The sequence below is a fragment of the Dasypus novemcinctus genome, chromosome 3, assembly GCF_030445035.2.
Source record: "Dasypus novemcinctus isolate mDasNov1 chromosome 3, mDasNov1.1.hap2, whole genome shotgun sequence".
Taxonomy (NCBI): Eukaryota; Metazoa; Chordata; class Mammalia; order Cingulata; family Dasypodidae; genus Dasypus; species Dasypus novemcinctus.
In genome coordinates, this window is record NC_080675.1 from 110,811,975 (window position 1) to 110,828,642 (window position 16,668).

General features: G+C 41.1%; 1 protein-coding gene across 2 annotated transcripts in view; it reads right to left on the minus strand.

Moving 5' to 3' along the window:
• Positions 1-16,668, minus strand: part of FSIP1 (fibrous sheath interacting protein 1) — a 254,123-nt gene that overhangs the window by 207,685 nt on the left and 29,770 nt on the right. The gene's annotated exons all lie outside the window — the stretch shown is intronic.

Sequence of the window (16,668 nt, forward strand, 5' to 3'; positions counted from 1 at the left end):
CTGCCTCAGGAGCAATTCTGTGGCTGGAATTTGAAGCTCCATTTCCCAAACAGAGGAGAGGAAGAGACAGTTGGCCACCAACTTCAGTTACTGATTAGTAAATTTGGCTGGCTAAAGTATAACCCTAAAAACAGCTACAATATGAGCCTGTCCAAGTCAGAAACAGGCCAGTAGCTGCCATTTTGACTCACCCCCAGCATGAGGGGAAGACTGGCTGGCTGAAAATCACAGTGAAGATAGGGACTGGCTTCTTTCACCCAGATCGGCCTGCAGCCCTAGCCTAGGCTTCAGCCCCACCTTTAGCAGGGAGGAAGCTGGCAGGCCCTGCACCAGACTCTCTGGGAAACTGCTGGTACATTCGACTGGCACAGACTGAATAGTTGGAAGTCTACCGGAGCATCTATGGTCATTTTGGACCCACACTACATAGATTATTGCCCACACTTGCAGCTCTATCCCCACCCCAGGCAAAGGAAAAAAAGGCATGAAGCTTAATCAGTCTCTCTGGCTAACTGCAGTCTAGACCTGCACAACTTGGATTATTATACAGGACTGTGGCTCTCTTCCGACCCCTGGCAAAGGAAGATGTCGGGAGAAGCTTCATCAGTCCCTGGGGCAATGAGGGCAGCTTGAACCTCCACAGCTTATAGCACCAACTACATCTTTGGCTACTACTACACGACCAGCAAGGGAGAAAGGGCAAGAAAGCTCTAAACTAAATAAAGAAACTGCATCCATACAGTTAGTAAGCTAGTAAGCCAGATGCCAAGACACCAACAAAAAATTACAATCCACACCAAGAAACAGGAAGATATGGTTCACTTAAAGGAACAAGATAAGCCTCCAGATAACATAAAGGTGTTGAGACAACTAATCACAGATGTTTAAACAAATGCCCTTAATAAATTCAATGAGATGTCTACAGAGATTAAGGATATTAAGAAGACAATGGGGGAAACGGACTTTGGCCCAGTGGTTAGGGCGTCCGTCTACCATATGGGAGGTCCGCGGTTCAAACCCCGGGCCTCCTTGACCCATGTGGAACTGGCCATGCGCAGTGCTGATGCACGCAAGGAGTGCCGTGCCACGCAAGGGTGTCCCCCGCGTGGGGAAGCCTCACGCGCAAGGAGTGCGCCCGTGAGGAAAGCCGCCCAGCGTGAAAAGAAAGAGCAGCCTGCCCAGGAATGGCGCTGCCCACACTTCCTGTGCCGCTGACGACAACAGAAGCAGACAAAGAAACAAGACGCAGCAAATAGACACAGAGAACAGACAACCAGGGGAGGGGGGGAAATTAAATAAATAAATAAAAATCTTTAAAAAAAAAAAAAAAAGAAGACAATGGATGAGCACAAAGAAGAATTTGAAAGCATACACAGAAAAATAGCAGATCTTATGGGAATGAAAGGTATATTAAATGAAATTTAAAATACACTGGAATCATAATAGCAGATTTGAGGAGGCAGAAGAAAGGACTGGTGAGCTTTAAAAAATGCCCTCCAAAAGTGAACATACAAAAGAACAGATGAAGAAAAGTATGGAAAAAATTGAACGAGGTCTCAGGGAACTAAACAACAGCAAGAGATGTGCAAACATACATGTTATGGGTATCCCAGAAGAAAAGGGAAAAGGGACAGAAGGAATATTTGAAGAAATAATGGTAGAAAATTTCCCAACCCTATTGAAGGACATAGATATCTGTGTCCAAGAAGCACAATGTAGTCCCATCCAAATAAATCTGAATAGACCAACTCCAAGACACATACTAATCAGAATGTCATATGCCAAAGACAAAGAGAGAGTTCTGAGAGCAGCAAGAGCAAAGCAATGCATAACATACAGAGATACCCAATAAGATTAAGTGCTGATTTCTCATCAGAAACCATGGAAGCAAGACAACAGTAGTATGATATAGAGAAAAACTTCTAGCCAAGAATCTTATATCTGACAAGACTGTCTTTCAAAAATGAGGGTGAGTTTAGAATATTCACAGATAAACAGAAACTGAGAGTTTGTAACCAAGAGAACAGATTGGCAGGAAATACTACAGGGTGTGCTACAGTCTGAAAAGAAAAGATAGGAGAGAGAGGCTGGAAAGAGACTCTAGAAATGAAGATTTTATTGGTAAAAGTAACTAAAGGTCTCAAAAGAGTGGTGAAAATAAAATATGACAGATAAAACCCAAAGGTCAAAATGGGTGAAATATGAACTGCCTTTATAGTAGTAACATTGAATGTTAATGGATTAAACTCCCCAATCAAAAGATAGAATGGATAAGAAAATACGAGCTACCTATATGCTGTCTTCAAGAGACTCACCTTAGACCCAAGGAAACCAATAATTGAAAGTGAAAAGCTAAAAAATTATATTCCACCCATGCAACAACAACAAAAAAAGCCCAAGTAGCTATACTTATATCAGATGAAACAGGCTTTAAAAGACACTAATAATGTGTAATCTGAAGTCTGGAAAAAAATAATTCCATTTATAATAGTGATTAAAAGAATCAAATATTCAGGAATAAACTTAACCAACCATATGAAGCACTTGTATTCAGAAGACTACAACTCATCATTAAAAGTAATCAAAAAAGACCTAAATAATTGGAAGAACATTCTGCGCTCACAGATTGGAAGACTAAATATCATTAAGATATCAATTCTACCCAAATTGACATACAGATTCAATTCAATCCTGATTTAAATTCCACCAGCATTTTTTAAAATAAATGGAAAACACTATTATCAAATTTATTTGGAAAGGTAAGGGGTCTTTGATTAGCCAGAAACATCTTTAAAAGGAAGAACCGAGGCAAGAGCGGAAGAAAGCACGAGAGCAGGAGGGAGCACAAGAGTGGGAACCACTGGCAGGCAGTTAGTGCCTGTCCTCAGGGCCAGCAAGAGGGCTTTACTGTTTACAGTGAGCCAGGCCACTAGGAACAGGGACCCCCACCCTGCAGTCCCCCTGCAGTCCCAGGAGTGCAAGTGATAGTGGATGCAGGGCCCACCAAGGTCCTGCCAGCTGACTAAGAAGCATCCGCACAGCTCTCCAAGGAAGACCCACATGGACCCCAGGACTGGCTGAGTGGTGATGCGGTCCTGAAGGAGGTGTCTGGATGTCGATCTGGAGAGTCTGTGACAAAACTGGTGCTTCCTCAAGGTAGAACTGCAGGTTTCTAACACTGAACTCAGAAGCTGTGGGACGGGAAATCCCTTCCCCCTAGGGCAAAGGGCTGCAGCTTCCCCTGAGAACTACCGGCCACAAGGCAGAGTTCACAAGCCCTGTGTTCCCCTAAACACATGAGCCCTAAGCCCATTTTCCCTGAACCCCCGCAACCCAAATCTCACAGATCCACGTAACCCAAGTCCACATTCTCCTGGGCCTCTGTTTCCCAAACCCAGTCCTCCCGGAAATCTGGCATTGCCCTAGCCTGCCGGGCTAACTCCAGGAGTGGGAGGGTTTAGGTGGGAGGTGCAGAGCGGCCCAAGGAGTGCAGGTTCAATTTTCTGGTCCCCTCCTTTTACTGAGTTTGGAGGAGTATGCCAGCTGACTTGGGGAGAGCCTAGGAAGAGAGGAGAGGTGAATCTGCTGAGAGCCTGATTTACCTAAATGCCCTGGGATAGGAAACTTGGTCAGGGAGAAGGTGCAGTCAGAAAACTAACTAGCCCCTCTGTAGCACACCTAAGGGAGAGGGACAGTAGGTTCTGTTTTGCAGGCTTACAAAAGCATATTTAGGATTCCTGGCAAGGGGTGGGTGCTCTCTCTCAAGAAATTAAGAGACATTATTTTCTGAGGAGAGTTGGGTCACAAGGGACCTATTTGAATCCTCCCCAGGAGCCCTCACACAGCCTTCCTACTGCCCTGGGAGAAGGGAAGTGAGGAAGGGAGAAAGGGGGAAGGTCAGACTCCTACGAAGTTTATTCAACTGCAAAGAGGATTCCTTCCTTGAGGACTTGTCTGGTCTTTCTTGTTGACTTGTTTTCTTGTTTTTCCTTCCTCTTTATCTCCCCATGGCCCTTTTATTTCTTTTTGTTTTTTCCTTTCTCTTTCTCGCTTTTTTTTTCTTTTCTTTCCTTCTTTTTCCTTTTTTTTACATTAGGTGCTGCAGACAACAATTCTTATTTGCTGTGTTTCCTTGTCCTAAATTTCCTACTTCTTGTGTGTACTGATTTTGGCTACCAACTATATCCGCTTTCCTTTACACCTTTCTAGCCTCCATCATTTATTGTTTCTCTTACATTCCACCTCTTTTTGTTTAGCCCCCAATATTTCTGACTTTTTATCTCTAATACCTCTATTCTGTTTTCTATCTTTTATTTACTCTTTATATTATTGTCCTTTCTTTTCTCTTTACCTTTCTCCAGGACACACAGGCCTTTTAATTCATACTATATTCCTCCCCATATTCAGTTTCCTATTCCATTATAGGTACTCCACTTTTTTACTGTTATAACCCCACACAGCTTACATGAGTTCAATATCATTCTCCTAGATCTCACATTGTTCTTCTGCTAACATCCACTATCAATACTACTATTATCTTTTTCTTTTCTTACCCCTTTTGCTGTCTCTAGCCCTAATGTTTTCCTTCAAGGGAACTTAGCCAACAACAAGGAAAGAGAATAAAAAGAACAAAGTGACAAAGGGAAGACTTAGCACACACACACAAAAAAACAACTAATTGAACCATGACACGAAAAAACTAATCAACTGAATAAACCCACCAAGATACTATCATGACCAGACAACAATGAAAAACTACAAACCATATGGAAAAATCAGGAAAACATGACCCAATCCAATGAACAAACTAAAAACCAGGAAGAAGAGTGGAACACTGAACAACTAATTAAAGCTCTCAGAACATGTATCATGGACCAATTTAATGAAATGAATGAAGAGATTAAGGATATTAGGAAAACACTTGGAGAGCATACAGAAGAAAGTGTAATCATACACAAAAAGATAACGGATATGATGGGGATGAACAGCACAATCCAAGAAATCAAAAATACACTCTCAGCAAATAACAGAAGATTTGAAGAGGCAGAGGAAAGAATTAGTGATTTGGAAGACAGTACATCTGAAATCAAACAGATAGTAGAACTGACCAATAAAAAGATAGAAAAAATCCAGCAGGGACTTAGGGTCCTGCATGACAACGCAAAATGCACAAACATATGCATTATAGGCATGCTAGAAGGAGAAGAGCAGGAAAAGGGGACAGGAGGGGTGTTGGAGGAAATAATGGCTGAAAACTTCCCAAATCTACTGAGAGAGATGCCTGTACATGTCCAGGAAGCTCAATGCACTCCAAACAGCATATATCCCAACCGGCCTACCCCAAGACATATACTTGTCAAATTATCCAATGCACAAGACAAAGAGAAAATACTAAAAGCAGCAAGAGAAAAGAGAACTGTCATTTAAAAAGGAGGCTCCATAAAATTAAGTGCTAATTTCTCATCTGAAACCATGGAGGCAAGAAGGCAGTGGTATGGCATAGTCAAGGTACTAAAAGAAAAGAATTTCCAACCAAGAATACTCTATCTAGCAAAGCTAGCATTCAAAAGTGATGGAGAGTTCAAAATAGTCACAGATAAACAGAAACTAAGAGACTATGCCAACAAGAAACCTGCCTTTCAAGAAATACTAAAGGGAGTTCTGTAGGAGGAAAGGAAAAAACAGGAGAGACAGAGTTGGAGGAGAGTGTAAGAACAACTAAAACAACCAAAAGAGATTTAAAAATAATCAAACAACATATAACAAACACAAAACCAAAGAAAATATGGCTGATATAAGTAATTCCTTGAAAGTAATAACACTGAATATCAATGGATTACTCACCTGTTAAGAGACATAGATTGGAAGATTGGATAAGGAAATAGGATCCATCTATATGCTGTCCACAAGAAACACATCTTAGACCCAGGGATTCAAGGAGATTGAAAGTGAATGGCTGGACAACAATCTCACAGGCAAACAATAACCAAAAAAGGGCAGGAGTAGCTACATTAATATTGGACAAAATAGACTTTAAATGCAAAACTATCGTGAGAGACAAAGATGGACAATACATATTAGTGAAAGGGATAATCTTTCAAGAAGAAAGAACATTCGTAAACATCTAACAAGGGTGCCTCCACATATGTGAGGCAAACACTGCAAAAACTAACAGAAAGAATAGATGCCTCAACAATTATAGTGGGGGACTTTAACACACCACTCTCACCATTGCACAGAACATCTCAAAAGAGAATCAATAAAGAAACAAAGACTTTGACCAATATGTTAGAGGATCTGGACCTAAGAGATGTATATAGAACATTACACCCAAATACAGCAGGATATACATTCTTCTTAAGTGCACATAGATCATTCTCCAAGGTAGACCACATGCTGGGCCACAGAGAAAGTCTCAATGAATTCAGAAAGATTGAAATTATACAAAGCAATTTCTCTGACCACAGTAGAATGAAGACAGAAATCTGCAAGGGCCAGAAACCCAGATTTGGCACCAAGATATGGAAGTTAAACAACACACTCTTAGAAAAACAATGGGTCAAGGAAGAAATCTCAACAGAAATAAATAACTACCTTGAAACTAATGAAAATGATAACACAACATATCAAAACTTATGGGATGCAGTAAAAGCTGTACTGTGAGGGAAATTCACAGCCATAAACTCATATCTCAGAAAAGAAGAGAGAGCTAAAATTGAAGAACTAACTGCACAATTGGAGGAATCAGTAAAAAAACAACAAACTAACCCCAAAGAAAGAAGAAATAACAAAGATCAGAGCAGAGCTAAATGAAAGAGAAAATAAGAAAGCGATTGAAAAAATAAACAAAACAAAGAACTGGTTCTTTGAGAAGATCAATAAAATTGACAAACCCTTATCTAGACTAACAAAGAAAAAAAAAGAGAGAAAATGCAAATACACAAAATAGCACCACTGAGCCCACTGAAATAAAGACTATGGGGAAGTGGACTTGGCCCAATGGATAGGGTGTCCACCTACCACATGGGAGGTCCATGGTTCAAACTCTGGACCTCCTTGACCCATGTGGAGCTGACCCATGTGCAGTGCTGATACGAACAAGGAGTGCCATGCCACACAGGGGTGTCCCCGCATAAGGGAGCCTCATGTGCAAGGAGTGCACCCCGTAAGGAAAGCCACCCAGCATGAAAGAAAGTGCAGCCTGCCCAAGAATGGCACTGCACACACAGAGAGCTGACAGAACAACAAGATGACACAACAAAAAACAAAAGAAACAGATTCCCGGTGCCACTGATAAGGATAGAACCGGTCACAAAAGAACACATAGCAAATGGACACAGAGAGCAGACAACTTGGGGGGGGGGGAAGAAATAAATAAAAAAACAAATCTTTAAAAAAAAAAGACTATCATAAGAGGATACTTTGAAAAACTATATTCCAACAAGAAAGACAATTTGGAGGAAATGGACAAATTCCTAGAAGCACATAAACAGCCTACATTGATGAAAGAAGAAATGAAAGAAGAAATTGATGATCTCAACAAACCAATCCCAAGTAAAGAGATAGAATCAGTCATCAAAAACCTCCCAACTAAGAAGAGTTCTGGGTCAGATGGTTTCACAGGTGAATTCTACCAAACATTCCAGAAAGAACTAACACCAATCTTGTTTAAACTTTTTCAAAAATCAAATAGAAGGAACACTGCCTAATTCATTTTATGATGCCAACATCAAGATTCCACAAGAAAGGAAAATTACAGACCAATCTCTCTAATGAACCTAGATGCAAAAATCCTCAACAAAATACTTGCTAATTGTATTCAACAAGACATTAAACGAATTATACACCATGACCAAATGAGTTTCATTCCTGGTATGCAAGGATGGTTCAACATAAGAAAATCAATTAATGTAATACACCACATAAACAAATTGAAGGGAAAAAAGCACATGATCATATCTATAGATGCAGAAAAAGCATTTGATAAAATACAGCACCCTTTCTTGACAAAAATAGTGCCAAAAGATAGGAATAGAAACTTTCTGAATATGATAAAGGGTATATATGAAAAACCCACAGCTAATATCATTTACAATGATGAAATCCTAAAATCTTTCCCTCTAAAAACAAGGCAAGGAGGTCCACTATCATCCCTTCTATTTAACATTGTATTAAGAAGTACTTGCTCGAGCACTGAGGCAAGAACCAGATATAAAAGGGATCTGAATAGGAAAGGAAGAAGTTGAAATGTCACTATTTGCAGATGACATGATCCTATATATAGAAAGCCCTGAGAAATCTAAAACAAAGCTTCTAGAGCTTATAAATGAGTTCAGTACAGTTGCAGATTATAAGATCATTCCACAAAAATCAGTAGCTTTTCTGTACACTGATAAGCAATCTGAGGAGAAATCAAGAAACAAATACCATTTACAATAGTAAATTAAAAAATCAAATACCTAGGAATAAATTTAACTGAAGATGTAAAAGACTTATACACAGAAAACTACACAACACTGTTCAAGGAAATCAAAGAAGACCTAAAAAAATGGAATAATATTCCCTGTTCATGGATAGGAAGACTAAATATTATTAAGATGTCTATCCTACCAAAACTGATCTACACATTCAATACAATTCCAATAAAAATCAACACAACAATTTTTAATGAACTAGGAAAACTAACTATGAAATTTATTTGGAAAGGATAGAGGCCCCAAATAGCCAAAGACATATTGAAAAAGAAAAATGAAAACAGAGAAATCACACTACCTGACTTCAAAGCATATTACAAAGCTACAGTAGGGAAAACGCCATGGTTTTGGCACAAGAATAGACATACTGACCAATGGAACTGAACTGAGAGTTCTGATATAGATCCTCATATATACAGTCATCTGATATTCGACAAGGCCATCAAACCCATTCAACTGGGAGAGAATGGCCTCTTCAACAAACGGTGCCTAGAGAATTGGATATCCATACACAAATGAAGGAAAGAGGATTACCACCTCACACCTTATACAATAATCAACTCAAGATGGCTGAAAGACCTAAATATAAGAGCCAAGACCATAAAGACCTTAGAAAATAATGTAGGCAAGCATCTACAGGACCTTGTAATAGGAAATGGCTTCATGAACTTCACACCCAAAGCACAAGCAGCAAAAAACAAATAGATAAATGGGACTTCCTCAAAATTAAAGCCTTTTGCACCTCAAAGGAAAGTGAAAAGAGAACCTACCCAATGGGAGAAAATATTTGGTAAACATATATCTGATAGGAGACATATCTTGCATATATAAAGAACTCCCATATCTTGAAAATAAAAAGACAAACAACACATTTGAAAAATGGGCAAAAGACCTGAACAGACGCATCTCCAAAGAAGAAATACAAATGGCTAAAAAGCACATGAAAAAATGTTCAAAATCACTAGCTATTAGGGAAATGCAAATCAAAACTACAATGAGATACCATCTTACTCCATAAGATTGGCAGCATCAAAAAAAACAGAAGACTACAAGTGCTGGAGAGGATGTGGAGGAATGGGAACACTCGTCCACTGCTGGTGGGAATGCAGAAGGATCCAGCCATTCTGGAGGACAGTTTGGTGGTTTCTCAAAAAGTTAGCTATAGATTTGCCATATGACCCAGCAATTCCACTGCTGGGTATATACCCAGAGGAACTGAAAATAAGGACATAAACCAATATATGCATACCAATGTTCATAGCAGCATTATCCACTATTGTCAAAAACTGGAAACAACCCAAATGCCCATCAACAGATGAATGGATAAATAAAACATGGAATATACATACAGTGAAATACTACTCAGCTATAAGACGGAATACAGTACAAACACATGTGATAAAATGGATGAATCTTGAGGACTTTATGTTGATTGAAGCAAGCCAGGCATTGAAGGACAAATATTACATGACCTCTCCAATATGAAACAAGAAAACCAAGCTGTCTCAGAGAACAGAGACTGGGAGATAGGCTTAAAGGAACTTTTGGGGGGGGAGAGGAAGGTTGCAAGCTGACACCAACATGGGTGAAGTCTATGATAAACTGGAGGAAAGTATTTGTTCAGGGAAGAGATAAGATGGGGACATAGGGATACCACTGGGTGGAGCTTTGCGGGCTTGAGGGGGACTAGGGTTGGGAGGATGGGTCAGATGGCCTAAGGAATTGGGGGGAGGGCTGGGGGAAACAGTTGAATATGGGAGAATCTCAGGTATATGTTTGAAACTATAAGGTTGAGAAAACTCTTTAGAAAATATAATAAGGATTAAATGTTTAAGGTGCTTAAGGGGGAGGCACAGCTGACACAGGGGCAGGCTGCTAGGGAGTGAGTGCTCAGTTTGTCATTAGTGTGTTAAATCATTGGGTGGAGACCACACAGTGAATGTGAAGGTAAACCCACATCCTGGGGAGACCTGATGTTCTCAAATGGAGAGAATTATGTACCTCAAGAGAATCAGTCACTCCCCATGGGTTAGGGCAGGCTAGTGTGTCAAGCCCTCAACATTGTTGCAAGTATCTGTAAATTTGGTCCCTCAAGTAGTGAAGCTTCGTTGTCACTGTGGTCTCTGAGGGGAGGGGAACAGAGGAACAGAATAGATGGAAGAGGGAAACTGGGGGGCAATGGAAGTGCTCCACAAGATCATTTAACAATGGTTATAGGACATGTTAATGTACACCAAAAAGGTATACAAGTCTATAAGCTAAAATGTAAACCATAATATAAAACATCAGGAAACTAAAAATTTAGAAAATTGTACAGTCTAAAATATAAACCATAATGTAAACCAAAATGGAATCATGTTTGAAAGCTATGTTTCAAAATCTGTACATCAGCTGCAGCAAATATAACATGGACATGTAAAAAGATCATTGCTGGGGAAGGGGGAAAGCATTTGATATTGGATATATGGGAGTCCCATATATTGTATTTGTGAATTACTATGATCTAAACCTTTTTTGAAGACAAAATTAAAAATTAGGAAAAAAAAATTTTTAAAGGAATGGATGTAGACAATGAGGATGAAATGAAAGAAAGTGCCTTGACACCATACATACAGGGCATCACCTATTACAGTGATGAAAGGCAAAACGTTGAAAGCAGATCTTTATAATATTGCTCATTTTTATTAATACACCAGTTTATTTTTATTTTAGCTTACTATTTCTAAATTAGTATGTATACTTCTAATCTTTAAACCCATCACTATATTTCATTTTCCTATTAATTGAATTTGGCAATATATTAGGCTTCATTGTTGAAGAAGTTTGGGACCACAGAGAGGTTCAACTTTGGCAAGAAAGGAACACTGGTGTGGAGTGTTATTGATTGGGGGGGGCACATAGTTGGGAGGGAGTTCTCAGGGCATGTATATAGGGAACATAAAAATGTTTGGATAACAGTTACAAATGACAACTGAGGGAGTGCTGAGTTCCTAGCCAGGGGAGCTTTATGACATTCCCCAATGGAACAGCAACAATCCCCCAAGTGCAACAGCAAACACCAACAAAGGATTTTCCAACAATGAGCCCTTGATACTGATGACTATGCTTATAAGTCTGTGTGCCTGAAATAAGAACAAGGCCTAGAGTTGCAGGGTGCCTAAGAGTTACCTCCTGAGAGCCTCCATGTTGCTCAAATGTGGCCACTCTCTAAGTCAAACTCAGCACATAAATGCATTACATTCCCTGCAGCATGGGACATGACTCCCAAGGATGAGCCTCCCTCGTGCTGAGGGATTACTACCAAGCAAAGAATAGCTCAGCCCACATGTAGGATCATGTGTTAAAAACTGCTTTTTGGAGATGGAGGCAAGATGGCGGCTGAGTGAACTTCCCGGTTACTAGCTCCTGGAGGGAATCGGCTGGGAGGCGTCGAAGACTCTTTGGGACCGGGCTGTTTCGGGATTTTTCCTGGTCCCAAGGTGTTTGGACATCGATTTGGAGGGAAGGTAACAGAGAGGATCCGTCTGTGAAATATACACGGAGATCCCAGCTACGTGTGGAGGATTCCCTCCTTGGGTAGGCAGAGGCGAGGCAGCTAGCACTGCGCCGAGCCCCGGCGGGCGGCGGCCAGCAGCCAGGGTAGCCTAGCTGGGCCGCGGTGGGCAGCGGGCGGGGGATCCGAGCCACGCCGCGGTGGGCGGCGGGCGGGAGAGCCGAGCCGCGCTGCGCCGCGGCAGGCGGCGGGCGGGAGAGCCGAGCCCAGCCGAGCCCAGCCGAGCCCAGCCGAACCCAGCCAAGCCGCGGCAGGCGGCGGGCGGGGAAGCCGAGCCCAGGGAGCCCAGCCGTGCCGTGGCGGGCGGCGAGCGGGAGAGCCGAGCCGCGCTGTACCGCGGCGGGCGGCGGGCGAGGGAGCCGAGCCCAGCCGAGCTGCGGCGGGAGGCGGGCGGCAGGCGGTGGGCGGCGGGCGGGAGAGCCGAGCTGCGCTGTGCCGCGGCGGGCGGCGGGCGAGGGAGCCGAGCCCAGCCGAGCCCAGCTGAGCCGCGTAGGGCGAGGGGGCCGAGCCCAGCCGAGCTCGGTCGAGCCCAGCCACGCCGCGGAGGTTGGTGAGCAGGAGAGCCGAGTCGCGCTGCGCTGCGGCGGGTGGCGGGCGGGGAAGCCGAGCCCAGCCGGGCCGGCCGAGCCCAGCCGAGCTGCGGCGGGTGAGGGAGCCGAGCCCAGACGAGCTAGGCCGAGCCCAGCCGCGCCGCGCCGGGCGGGAGAGCCCAGCCGCGCTGCGCCGCAGCAGGCGGCGGGCGGGAAAGCCGAGCCCAGCCGAGCCCAGCCGAGCCGCGACGGGCGGGGGACCCGAGCCCAGCCGAGCACAGCCGAGCACAGCCGAGCCTGGCGGCGGAGTTTCTGTTCTTTGTTGTTTTTGTTTTTGTTTTTTTATTTTATTTTTGTTGTTGTTGTTTTTTTTTTTAATCCTCTCTTTCCTGTCCCCAATATTCTTCTTATACTATTTTATCTTAACAACACAATAGGTCCTACAGGAAATACCTCACATTTGCTGGGTTTCCTCACCCTCCACTGCCTCATTTCTCTGTGAATAGATTTAGCCTATCTACACTATCCCCTTTCCCCTACAACTTGATATCCTCCACCATCTGCTATCTCTCCTATATTCCATCTCCCTTTCTTTGATCCACAAAGTGTCTAACTCTTAATTTCTAATACCTTTGTTTAGTTTTCCATCTGGTATTCATCCCTGAAACTATTACCTTTCTTTTCTCTTTCCCTCTCTCACGAAAACAATAGCCTCTTAGTACGTTCCACATTCCTCCCATATTCAGTCGTCTACCTCATTATAGGTACTTTCCTACTACTATAACTCTACACAATTTACATGATCTAACCTCCATCCTCCCAGAACTCATATTGTTGCTTTGTTAACATATATCACCAATACTACTTCACACTTTTTCCTCCCTTACACAATTGCCTTTCCCCAGCACTAATACTTTCCTTTAAAGTGAGCTTAAATAGCAATAAGCAATTGGAATAAGAACAAAGTGACAAAGAGAAGATATAACACTTACGCAAAAACAACAGCTAATTAATCTCCAAGACTAGACAAAGAAGCTAAGGAACTGATTAAACCCATCAAGAAAAAATGTTGACAAGACAGCAACAAAAATCTACAAACCAAACCAGTAATCAGGAAAACATGGCTGAATCCAATCAACAAACTGAAAATCAGGAAGGGGGGCAGGACTTCGCACAAGCAATGAAAGATCTCAGAACATTTATCACCGACAAATTTGATGAAGTAATGAAAGAGGTTAACAGCATGAAGACAACACTTGGAGGGGAAATTGCAGACATGCGCAAAAAAATAACAGATATGATGGAAATGAACACCACAATTCAAGAAATCAAAAATACACTTGCAGCAAATATCAGCAGACTAGAAGAGGCAGAGCAGAGAATTAGTGATGTGGAAGACAGTGCATTGGAAATCAAACAGATAGTAGAAGTGGTCAATAAAAAGGTAGAAAAAATCCAGATAGGACTTAGGGACCTGAATGATAATGCAAAACGCTCAAACATACGTATTATAGGCATTCCAGAAGGAGAAGAGAAGGGAAAGGGGTCAGAAGGAGTGTTGCAGGAAATAATGAATGAAAACTTCCCAAATCTACTGAAAGAGACAGATGTACATATCCAAGAAGCACAGCGCACTCCACTGGTCATAAACCCCAACAGGCCCACCCCAAGACATATACTTGTCAAATTATCCAATGCTCAAGACAAAGAAAAAATTCTAAAAGCAGCAAGAGAAAAGAAAACCATCACATACAAGGGAAACTCCATAAGATTAAGTGCTGATTTCTCATCTGAAACGATGGAGGCAAGAAGGCAGTGGTATGATATAGTCAAGGTACTAAAGGAAAAAAATTTCCAACCAAGAATACTCTATCCAGCTAAACTAGCATTCAAAAATGATGGAGAGTTCAAAATATTCACAGATAAACAGAAACTGAAAGAGTATATCAACAAGAAACCTCCCCTTCAAGAAATTCTTAAGGGAGTTCTGCAGGAAGAAAGGAAAAAACAGGACAGTCAGAGATGGAGGAGAGTGTAAAAGCAACAAGAAAGACAAAAATAGAAGGGGAAAATAAAATAATACAAACAAAATATAACAAACACAAATCCAACCAAAATATGGCTACCATAAATAACTCTCTAAACATAATAACACTGAATGTCAACGGATTAAACTCACCTATCAAAAGATTCAGACTGGGACACTGGATAAGGAAATACAACCCATCTATATGCTGCCTACAAGAGACACATCTTAGACCCAGAGACTCATGGAGGTTGAAAGTGAATGGCTGGAAAACAATCATACAAGCAAACAACAACCAAAAAAAGGCAGGAGTAGCTATATTAATATCAGACAAAATAGACTTTAAATGCGAAACAATTGTGAGAGACAAAGAAGGATACTATATTTTAGTGAAAGGGACAATCTGTCAAGAAGATCGAACAATCATAAATATTTATGCTCCTAACAAGGGCGCCTCTAAATATGTGAGGCAAACGCTGGAAAAACTAAGTGAAAGAATAGATGCATCTACAATTATAGTGGGGGATTTTAATACACCACTATCAACTCTGGACAGAACATCTCAAAAGAGAATCACTAAAGAAACAAAACATTTGAACAGTATATTAGAAGAGCTGGATCTAATAGACATATATAGATCATTACACCCAAACACAGCAGGATATACATTTTTCTCAAGCGCACATGGAACATTCTCCAAGATTGACCATATGCTAGGCCACAAAGAAAGGCTTAATGAATTCAGAAAGATCGAAATCATACAAAACAATATCTCTGACCACAGTGGAGTCAAGCTGGAAATTTGCAAGGGACAGAGACCCAGACTCCACACGACAATTTGGAAATTAAACAGCACACTCTTAGAAAAACAGTGGGTCAAAGAGGAAATCTCAAAAGAAATCAATGACTACCTTGAAACAAATGATAATGATAACACAACATACCAAAATTTATGGGATGCAGCAAAAGCGGTACTGAGAGGGAAATTTATAGCCATAAATTCATATATCAAAAAAGAAGAAAGAGCAGAAATTGAAGAATTAACTGCACATTTGAAGGAATTAGAAAAACAACAACAAAGTAACCCAACAGGAAGAAGAAGGAAGGAAATAACAAAGATAAGAGCAGAACTAAATGAAATAGAAAATAAGAAAGCACTTGAAAAAATAAACAAGACCAAGAGCTGGTTTTTTGAGAAGATCAACAAAATTGACAAACCTTTAGTGAGACTAACAAAGAAAAAAAGAGAAAAGATGCAAATACACAAAATAAGAAATGAGAAAGGTGAAATCACCACTGACCCCACAGAAATAAAGACTATCATAAGAGGATACTTTGAAAAACTATATTCCAACAAAAATGACAATTTAGAGGAAATGGACAAATTCCTAGAAATACATAAGCAGCCCATACTGACAAAAGAAGAAATTGATGATCTTAACAAACCAATCACAAGCAAAGAGATAGAATCAGTCATTAAAAATCTCCCAACTAAGAAGAGCCCAGGGCCAGACGGCTTCACAGGTGAATTCTACAAAACATTCCGGAAAGAACTAACACCAATCCTGTTGAAACTATTCCAAAAAATCGAAACAGAAGGAACACTGCCTAATTCCTTCTATGATGCCAACATTACCCTAGTACCAAAGCCAAACAAAGACACCACAAGAAAGGAAAATTACAGACCAATTTCTCTAATGAACCTAGACGCAAAAATACTTAACAAAATACTTGCTAATCGTATTCAACAACACATTAAACAAATTATACACCATGACCAAGTGGGATTTATTCCAGGTATGCAAGGATGGTTCAACATAAGAAAATCAATCAATGTAATACACCATATAAACAGATTGAGAGAAAAAAACCACATGATTATATCTATAGATGCAGAAAAGGCATTTGACAAAATACAGCACCCCTTCCTGATAAAAAACACTCCAAAAGATCAGAATACAAGGAAACTTTTTGAACATGATAAAGAGTATATATGAAAAACCGAAAGCCAACATTGTTTACAATGGCGAAATCCTGAAATCCTTCCCTCTAAACTCAGGAACAAGGCAAGGATGCCCATTGTCT